Source organism: Balaenoptera acutorostrata, chromosome X, assembly GCF_949987535.1.
Source record: "Balaenoptera acutorostrata chromosome X, mBalAcu1.1, whole genome shotgun sequence".
In the NCBI taxonomy this organism is placed as follows: domain Eukaryota; kingdom Metazoa; phylum Chordata; class Mammalia; order Artiodactyla; family Balaenopteridae; genus Balaenoptera; species Balaenoptera acutorostrata.
Genome location: NC_080085.1, coordinates 47930029 through 47940499, shown reverse-complemented (window position 1 = coordinate 47940499; position 10471 = coordinate 47930029). Strand labels below are relative to the sequence as shown.

The 10471-nt window shown below is 37.9% G+C and overlaps 2 pseudogenes; both read right to left on the bottom strand.

Moving 5' to 3' along the window:
* Window positions 1-4150: 4150 nt before the first annotated feature.
* Window positions 4151-5487, bottom strand: LOC103013461 (ubiquilin-1-like; annotated as a pseudogene).
* A 3891-nt stretch (window positions 5488-9378) lies between these two features.
* On the bottom strand, window positions 9379-10168 carry LOC103010432 (40S ribosomal protein S4-like; annotated as a pseudogene).
* Window positions 10169-10471: the final 303 nt, after the last annotated feature.

The following is a 10471-nucleotide window of genomic DNA, read 5'->3' as shown; positions in this document are numbered from 1 at the left end:
TGTTCTGTAGGAGCAGTTCCACGTGTAGATGTATTTCTAATGTATCTGTGGGAAGGAAGGTGATCTCCGCGTCTTACTCTTCCTCCATCTTGCCCAGACCCCTCAAGGACTCTTGTGATTACACTGAATGCACTAGCATAATCCAGGATAATCTCCGTATCTCAAAATCCTTAAGGACATCTGGGAAGTCCCTTTAACCATGTAAAGTAACATGTTCAAAGGTTCTGGAAATTAGGATTGTACATTTTTTTTACTTTTGCATAAGAAATTTAAAAAAATTAAGGTGTAGTTGATGTATATTTTTATATAATTTTCAGGTATACAACATAGTGATTCACAATTTTTAAAGCTTATATTCTATTTATAGTTATTATAAAATATTGGCTATATTCCCTGTGTTGTACTATATATCCTTGTAGCTTATTTATTTTATACGTAGTACTTTGTACCTCTTAATCCCCCACCCTTCTTTTGCCCCTCTCCTCTTCCCTCTCCCAGTGGTAACCACTAATTTGTTCTCTATATCTGTGAGTCTGTTTCTTTTTTGTTATATTCACTAGTTTCTTTTATTTTTTAGATTCCATGTATAAATGTTATCATACAGTATTTGTCTTTCTCTGTCTGACTTATGTCACTTAGCATAATACCCTCCAAGTCCATCCATGCAAATGGCAAATTTTCATTCTTTTTTTTATGGCTGAGCAGTATTCCATTGCATATATATACCACACCGTTATCCATTCATCTGCTGCTGGACACTTAGCTTGCTTCCATATGTTGGCAATTATAAATAATAGTGCTATGAACCTTGGGGTGCATGTATGATTTTGATTTAATGCTTTTGTATTTTTTTGATAAATACCCACGAGTAGAATTGCTGGGTCATTTGGTAGTTCTATTTTTAGTTTTTGAGAGACCTCTATACTGTTTTCCACAGTGGCTGCACCAATTTACATCCCCACCAACAGTGTATGAGGGTTCCCTTTTCTCCACATCCTCGCCAACATTTGTTATTTGTGTTCTTTTTGATGATAGCCATCTGACAGATGTGAGGTGATATCTCGTTGTATTTTCTTTCAATTTTCATTTTATATTGGAGTATAGTCGACTTACAATGTGGTGTTAGTTTCAGGTGTACACCAAAGTGATTTAGTTATGCATATACATATATCTATTCTTTTTCAGATTCTTTTCCCATTTATGTTATTACAGAACACTGAGCAGAGATCCCTGTGCTATACAGTAGGTCCTTGTTGGTTATCTCTTTTATATACAGTAGTGTGTATCTGTTAATCCCAAATTGCTAATTGATCCCTTCTCCCCACCTTTCCCCTTTGGTAACCATAAGTTTGTTTCCTAAGTCTGTGAGTCTGTTTCTGTTTTGTAAATAAGTTAATTTGTATAATTTTTTAAGATTCCACATACAAATGATATCATAATATTTGTCTTTCTCTGTCTGACTTACTTCACTTAGTATGATAACCTCTAGGTCTATCCATGTTGCTGCAAATGGCATTATTTCATCCTTTTTTATGGCTAAGTAATATTCCATTGTATATATGTACCACATCTTCATTATCCATTCGTCTGTCAAGGGACATTTAGGTTGCTTCCATGTTTGATTATTGTGAATAGTGCTGCAATGAATATTGGGGTGCGTGTATCTTTTCAAATTATGGTTTTCTCTGGGGATATGCCCCGGAGTGGGATTGCTGGATCATATGGTAGCTCTATTTTTAGTTTTATAAGGGACCTCCATACTGTCCTCCATAGTGGCTGCACCAATTTACATTCCCACCAACAGTGTAGGAGGGTTCCCTTTTCCCCACACCCTCTCCAGCATTTATTGTTTGTAGACTTTTTGATGATGGCCATTCTGACTGGTGTGAGGTGATACCTCATTGTGGTTTTGATTTGCTTTTCTCTAATAATTAGTGATGTTGAGCATCTTTTCATGTGCTTCTTGGCCATCTGTGTGTCTTTTTTTGAGAAATGTCTATTTAGGTTTTCTGCCCATTTTTTGATTGGGTTGTTTGTTCTTTTGATATTAAGCTGTATGAACTGTTTGTATATTTTAAAGATTAATCCCTTGCTGGTTGCATTGTTTTCAAATATTTTCTCCCATTCCATATGTTGTCTTTTTGCTTTGTTTATGGTTTCCTTTGCTGTGCAAAAGCTTTTAAGTTTAATTAGGTCTCATTTGTTTATTTTTGTTTTTGTTTCCATTACTCTAGGAGATGATTCCAAAAAAATATTGCTGCAATTTATGTCAAAGAGTGTCCAGCCTATGTTTTTCCTCTAGGAGTTTTATAGTATCTGGTCTTAGACTTAAGTCCTTAATTCATTTTGAGTTTATTTTTGTGTATGGTGTTAGGAAGTGTTCTAATTTCATTCTTTTACATGTAGCTGTCCAGTTTTCCCAGCACCACTTATTGAAGAGGCTGTCTTTTCTCCATTGTATATTTTTGCCTCCTTTGTCCTAGATTCAGTGACCATAGGTATGTGGGTTTATCTTTGGGCTTTCTATCCTGTTCCATTGATCTATATTTCTGTTTTTGTGCCAGTACCATACTCTTTTGATCACTGTAGCTTTGTAGCATAGTCTGAGGTCAGGGAGCAGGATTCCTCCAGATCAAGATTGCTTTGGCTATATGGGGTCTTTTGTGTCTCCATACAAATTTTAAGATTTTTTGATCTAGTTCTGTGAAAAATGCCATTGGTAATTTGATAGGGATTGCATTGAATCTGTAGATTGCTTTGGGTAATATAGTCATTTTGACAATATTGATTCTTCCAGTCCAAGAACACAATCTTTCCATCTGTTTGTGTCATCTTCGATTTCTTTTATCAGCTTCTTATAGTTTTCAGAGTACAGGTCTTTTGTCTCCTTAGGTAGGTTTATTCCTAGGTATTTTATTCTTTTTGATGCGATGGTAAATGGGATTGTTTCTTTAAGTTCTGTTTCTGATCTTTTGCTGTTATTGTATAGGAATGCAAGAGATTTCTGTGTATTAATTTTGTATCCTGCAACTTTACCAAATTCATTGATTAGCTCTAGTAGTTTTCTGGTACCATCTTTAGGATTCTCTATGTATAGTATCATGTTATCTGCAAGCAGTGACAGTTTTACTTTTTCTTTTCCAATTTGAATTCCTTTTATTTCTTTTTCTTCTCTGATTGCCATCGCTAGAACTTCCAAAACTATGTTGAATAAAAGTGGTGAGAGTGGACATCCTTGTCTTGTTCCTGATCTTAATGGGAATGGTTTCAGTTTTTCACTATTGAGAATGATGTTTGCTGTGGGTTTGTCATATATGGCCTTTATTATGTTGAGGTGTGTTCTCTCTGTGCCCACTTTCTGGAGGTTTTTTTTTATCATAAATGGGTATTGAATATTGTCAAAATCTTTTTCTGTATCTATTGAGATGATTATATATGGTTTTTAGTATTCGGTTTTTTAATATGGTGTATCACACTGATTGATTTGCATATATTGGAAAATCCTTACATCCCTGGGATAAATCCCACTTGATCATGTTGTCTGATCCTTTTAATGTATTGTTGAATTCAGTTTGCTAGTATTTTGATGAGGATTTTTATGTCTATGTTCGTCATTGATATTGGCCTGTAATTTTCTTTTTCTGTGGTATCTTTGTCTGGTTTTGGTATCAGGGTGATGGTGACCTCATAGAATGAGCTTGGGAGTGTTCCTTCCTCTGCAGTTTTTTTGGAATAGTTCCAGAAGATAAGTGTTAACTCTTCTCAAAATGTTTGATAGAATTTGCCTCTGAAGCCATCTGGTCCTGGACTTTTGTTTGTTGGAAGTTTAAAAATCAGTTTCAATTTTAGTAGTTGTGATTGGTCTGTTCATATTTTCTACTTCTTCCTGGTTCAGTCGTGGGAGATTGTACCTTTCTAAGAATTTGTCCATTTCTTCTAGGTTGTCCATTTTATTGGCATATAGTTGCTTATAGTAGTCTCTTATGATTCTTTGTATTTCTGTGGTGTCTGTTGTAATTTCTCCTTTTTCATTTCTAATTTTGATTTGAGCCCTCTCTCTTTTTTTTCTTGATGAGTCTGGCTAAAGGTTTATCAATTTTGTTTATCTTTTCAAAGAACCAGCTTTTAATTTCATTGATCTTTCCTATTGTTACAGACATAAACCCTGCTGAATCTGTAACAAGGCCTGCATTGCTCTAGGGTTTGACATTGCCAATAACTTATCAGCAATCTGCATCTGTGCAACAAGGTCAGGGTTCTGGCTTAGTGACTGCATCATGCTTCTCATGTAGGGGGCAGACAACATATTTTGCATAAGTTGTGGGTTTTCAGTTTTTTGTTGCAACAAGCTCTGCATTCATGGTGTGTTGAACAAACTAGCTCTTACTCCAAGCCCCAGATTTGGCACAGAACTCTGCCCAGCAGTGCCACTGACAGCACTACCACTAGTGCCTCCCAGGCACTTCTGAGTGCCTCCCTCAGAAGCTGATGAATTCTGAGAAGCCTGTGGATCCCACGTTTTGGGTAATGGATCTCTATTTTCTGTACGGGAAGGTTAACTACCTTCACCTGAGGATATATTGCTCACTAAGGAAGCAAATGGATTACCACCAAACTGTTCTTGTGCAGCACTCAGCATTGGTTCCTGAATATCTGGGTACATACGCCATAAAGCATTGTAGTATCCTCTGGGATGCTTTCTAGGTTGGTCAAGGCTCGGTCCTGGTTTCTTATTATTTCCTGCATCATTGCTGGATTCTTGGCAAGTTCCAATGTTTGTCTCCTAATATCTGGATTATTCAGCATATAACTAATTTCTGGATTTCTCTGTATCAACTGCTGCATTTGTGGATTGGCCATAATTAACTGCCTCATCAGGTCAGGATTTGAAAGCATGCTCTGGACAAAGGGATTCTCCATGATCTGGACCATTATTTCAGGATTGGACACAAGTTGCTGCTGTACCTGGCTTTGTAGTTCAAAGAAGTTGGTAGTATTCAAACCCAAGCTACTCAGACCTGCAAGTCCTCTAAGGCCACCTAAACCAAAAAGGTTGCTAGCAGCAGAACCAGATGTGGAGTTACTATTAGGAGCCGATGATGTGGTAGCACTGCTTCCACTGGTGTTTTTTTGCTGAGCTGAATGATCCTGAGGTCTGTTTTGTGTTTTGATGACGAGGTGAACAATAAGTCCATCGTGAATTCCATGCTGACTCAAAGTATCTTGATCTTTTGAAACTTTTCCAGCAAATATCAACACAAGTTGGTTGGTATGTGATTTGAAACATTTAGGGATTTCTTCCTTGAACTGCTGGGCGGAGCTATTCTTGGACACTGTGAAGTACTCCTTCTTCTTTGGGGTCTTCAGGGTGACTTTCGTGATCTTGGGTTCTGTGGAGGCAGCAGTGGCAGGGGGGCCGGTACCTTTGGCAGTGGCGGCGCTGTCCTGGGAGCTTAGAGGGCCGAGACTTTCATCATTCTTGGCCATGGGGCAGCGGTGCCTCAGGTGTGCAGGAGGGAGTGGGCGAGCAAAGGGGAGCCAGGCAACACCTGAGCCGGCCGGCCGGGGCAGCGGAGAATGTGGGGCACACTGCCTCAGTGACAACTGGGCGCAGGGCTGCCCTGGCAGGCTAGGGGGCACAGAGCTCGGTGTGGGCTCCAGCGCAGGCCCTCAGCACTTTAAACATGTAATCACCATTGTATCTGATAAGAAATTGGCTGTTAATTTTTATTGAGAATCCCTTATATATGATGAGTCATTTATCTCCTATTGCTTTCAAGATTTTCTTCTTGTCTTTATCTTTTAGTGATGTGATTATAATGTGTCTTGGTGTGGATCTCTCTGAGTTTAACTCATTGGAGTTCCTTGAGGTTCTTGGATGTATGGATTCATGTATTTGATTAAATTTGTGAAGTTTTAGCTATTTAAAAAAATTTATTTATTTTATTTATTTTTGGCTGTGTTGGATCTTCGTTGCTGTGTGTGGGCTTTCTCTAGTTGCGGCAAGTGGAGGCTACTCTTCATTGCGGTGAGTGGGCTTCTCATTGCGGTGGCTTCTCTTGTTGTGGAGCACAGGGTCTAAGCACACGGGCTTCAGTAGTTGTAGCATGCGGGCTCAGTAGTTGTGGCTCATGGACTCTAGAGTGTAGGCTCAGTAGTTGTGGCGCATGGGCTTAGTTGCTCCGCAGCATGTGGGATCTTCCTGGACCAGGGCTCGAACCTGTGTCCCTTGCATTGGCAGGTGGATTCTTAACCACTGTGCCACCAGGGAAGCCCCTATTATTTTTTCAAATATTCTTTTTCTCCATTTCCCTCCTCTTTTGCTTAAACTTCCATTATGAACATGTCGATATGTTTATTACTGTCCCACAGGTCCCCTAGGTCTGGATCATTTTTCTTCATTCTTTTTTCTTTCTGCTCTTCAGATTGGATACTTTAATTGATCTTTTTTTGATGATTCTTTTTTGTTCCTGCAAAAATCTACTATTGAATCCCTCTAGTGAATTTTGTATTTCAGTATTTAATGTTACAGCTCCAGAATTTTAATTTTGTTCCTTTGTTTAATTTTTATCTCTTTATTGATATTCTCTTTATTGATATACTGATATTCACATAACTTCCTTAAGCTCTTTGAACATATTTAAGACAGTTGATTTAATATATTTATCTTTAAGTCTACCCTCTGGGCTTCCCCAGGGACAGTTTCAACTGACTGCTTTTTTCCTGTATATGAACCATAGTTTCTTGGTTTTTGGCATGCCTCATTTTTTTGTTGTTGTTGAAAACTGGACATTTGCAATAATATAATGTGTAAATGAACAAACCAAACCACACAAAAACAAACACATAGATACAGAAAACAGAGTAGTGGTTATCAGAGGGGGTGGTATGGGGGGGTAGTGCAAAATGGGTAAGGGGGCTCAACTGTATGGTGCCAGATGGAAAATAAATTTTTGGTGGTGAGCATGTAGGCTATACAGAATTAGAAATATAATGTTGTACACATGAAACTTATATAATGTTATAAATCAATGTTACCTCAGTAACATATATATGTGTGTGTGTATGTATGTATATCTAAAATGTGGCAACTCTGGAAGTCAGATTCTTTCATTTTCCCGTGTTTTGTTATTGTTGCTCTTTGTTGTTTTTTATAATTTAGTGTCTTTTCTGAATTAATTTTGTAAAGCCTGTATTCTTTGTCATGTGTGACCACTGAAGTCTCTGCTTGGTGAGCAAAGTGGTCAGCTAATGACCGAAAGAAATTCTTTATTTTTTAAAAAATAAATTTATTTATTTATTTATTTTTGGCTGAGTTAGGTCTTTGTTGCTGCTTGCGGGCTTTCTCTAGTTGCAGCGAGTGGGGGCTACTCTTTGGTGCGGTACCTCGGCTTCTCATTATGGTGGCTTCTCTTGTTGCGGAGCATGGGCTCTAGGCATGCAGGCTTCAGTAGTTGTGGCTCATGGGCTCTAGAGGGCAGGCTCAGTAGTTGTGGCCCATGGACTTAGTTGCTCTGTGGCATGTGGGATTTTCCTGGATCAGGGCTCGAACCCGTGTCCCCTGCATTGGCAGGCAGATTCTTAACCACTGTGCCAGCAGAGAAGCCTGCAACAGAGATTCTTTAAATGTCTGGAAATAGTAACACTCCTTGTCTTTTCTGAGGGGCTCTGTGTTTTTATTGGGGACATGCTTTTATCAGTTCATCAGGCAGTTTACAACTCTGTCTTAACCTTAACTTCCTACTTGCACAGAGCCTCATTAACAGGCAGAGGTGAGACCCTAAGGCTTTCTCAGGTATTTCTCCAGTGTACACACAACCCTAGTCATAAACACAGACCTGCATATGCATGTGGCACTCTGATTCCCAGGAATACATTGGAGCTTTTCAAGGACTCTATGGACATCTCATTTTCCAGCTTTTCATATAAAAATTTAAATTTTCTTTTCAATATTTAAAAATTCTTTCTGGGCATTGGGGTTTTGATAGGAATTCCATTAACCCTGTGTATTAATTGGAGATAATTGACATTTTTACTATAATAGGCTTTCGAAAGCTTGAACATGGTATGTCCCCACATAATTAGGTCTTTGATTTCTTTTTTCAGCGTTTTGTAGTTTTCAGCATACAAGTATTGTGTGTGTTTTATTAGGTTAACATCTATTTAATTTTTTGAACAATTGTAATAGGGATTGTGTTTTTAATTTTAGGTTCCACATGTTCATTGCTAGCATATAGAATTATGTTTGATTTCTGTATTTTTTCTTGTATACTGTTACCTTGCTGAACTCACTTATTTGTACTAGGTTTTGTGTATGTGAATATCTTGGGATTTTCTATGTAGATTACTTTGCCTTCTGCAAATTTAGACAGTTTTATTTCTATATTTTCAGTATATTTGATTTTTATTTTGTTTTCTTGCCCATTGTACTGGTGAGAACTTCCAGCATAATGTTGAAGTGGTGAAAGTGGAATTCTTGCCTTATTCCATATCTTAGGGGAAAACATTGTCTTTCACCATTTTGTGTAACATTATAGTTTCTTTTTTACATTCTCTGTGTCAAATTAAGAAAATTTCTGTCTATCACTATTATTCTGAGCATTATTTTTTATCATGAATGGATGTTACATTTTTGTCAAATGCTTTTCTGTATCAATTGATATGATTATATGATGTTTCTTGTTTAGTCTGTTGATGTGATGGATTACACTGGTTGATTACAAATGTGGAAACAACCATGTTAGCACTGCATTAGCTTTATTCTTCAAATTTTGATATGATTTATTTTCATTTCCATCCAACTCAATCTAATTCAATGTATTAAAATTTTTAAAAAAATTATTGAGATACAATACCATATCTTCTTTACCCATTTGTCTATTGATGGACACCTAGGTTGCTTTACTATCTTGGCTATTGTAAATAATGCTGCAATAAACATTGAAGTGCACATAACTTTTTGAATTAGTATTTTTGTTTTCTTTGGGTAAATACCCTGACGTGGAATTGCTGAATTATATGACAGTTCTATTTTTAAATTTCAAGGAACTTCCATACTATTTTCCATACTGGCTGCACCAATTTGTATTTCCACCAACAGTGCTGGAGTGTTCACTTTTCTCCATATCTTCACCAACACTTGTATTTTGTTGTCTTTTTGATAATAGCCATTCTGACATGTGTGAGGTGGTATCTCATTGTGATTTTGATTTGCATTTCTCTGATGATTAGTGATGTTGAGCATCTTTTCATGTGTCTGTTGGCCATATGTATGTCTTCTTTGGAAAAATATCTATTTAGGTCCTATGCCCATTTTTTTTTATGTGGTATTATCTTTAAGTACAAAGACTTTCCCAATCATGTCACTTAGAGATCATTTTATCCACTGGTGTGTTTGGCCGCCAGTCTCTTGTCTCTCTCCTCAGCAATGGTAAGGTGGATACGCTTTCTATGAGGAAGAGAGATCCATGGTTTGTTGCCTTTGCCAATAACGGAAATGTTGGAGAGCCGGGTGGCAAAGCTGTTGCCACTGGCATCTTTCACACGAAATACATCAAAAGAACCAGGATGTCTCTCCCGGTTAGTGATCACACCAATTCTTCCCAGGTTAGCACCTCCAGTCACCATGCACAGGTTACCAGTGTCAAATTTGATGAAATCAGTAATCTTGCCAGTCTCCAAATCAATTTGAATGGTGTCATTCACCTTGATGAGGGGATCAGGGTAGTGGATGGTAGGAGCATCATGGGTCACCAGATGAGGGATTCCTTTTGTCCCCACAAAGATCTTTCTCACTTTGCACAACTTATACTTGACCTCCTCAGGTGTAATACAATGAACAGCAAAGCGACTCTTGGTGTCATAGATCAGACGAAAATTCTCTCCAGTCTTGTCAATGCTGATGACATCCATAAAACCAGCAGTAGGTTATATCAGTGCCGACCTTGCCATCAATCCAAATGAAACGCTGCATGCAGATCTTCTTTATTTCATCTCCTGTTAGGGCATACTTAAGTCTGTTCCTTAGGAAAATGATTAGGGGGCGACATTCCCTCAGCTTGTGGGGACCGGTAGATGGACGAGGAGCAAACACACCAGTCAGTTTATCCAGCATTCAATGCTTTGGAGCTGCTACACGCTTCAGGTACTTCTTGGGCCCATGAGCCATGGCTGCACTAGGCACGAAGAGAGACCTATGCCCATTTTTTACTTGGGTTGTTTGTTTTTATGATGTTGAGTTGTATGAGTTCTTTTCATATTTTGCATATTAACCTCTTGTTGGATATATCATTTGCAAATATCATCTCTCATTTCCTTTTCATTTTGTTGATAGTTTCTTCACTGTGCAAAAGCTTTTTATTTTGATGTAGTCCCATTTTGTTTCCCTTGCCTGAGGAGACCTATCCAAAAACACGTTGCTAAGATTAATGTCAGAGAATGTATTGCCTGTGATTCTTCTACGAATTTTATG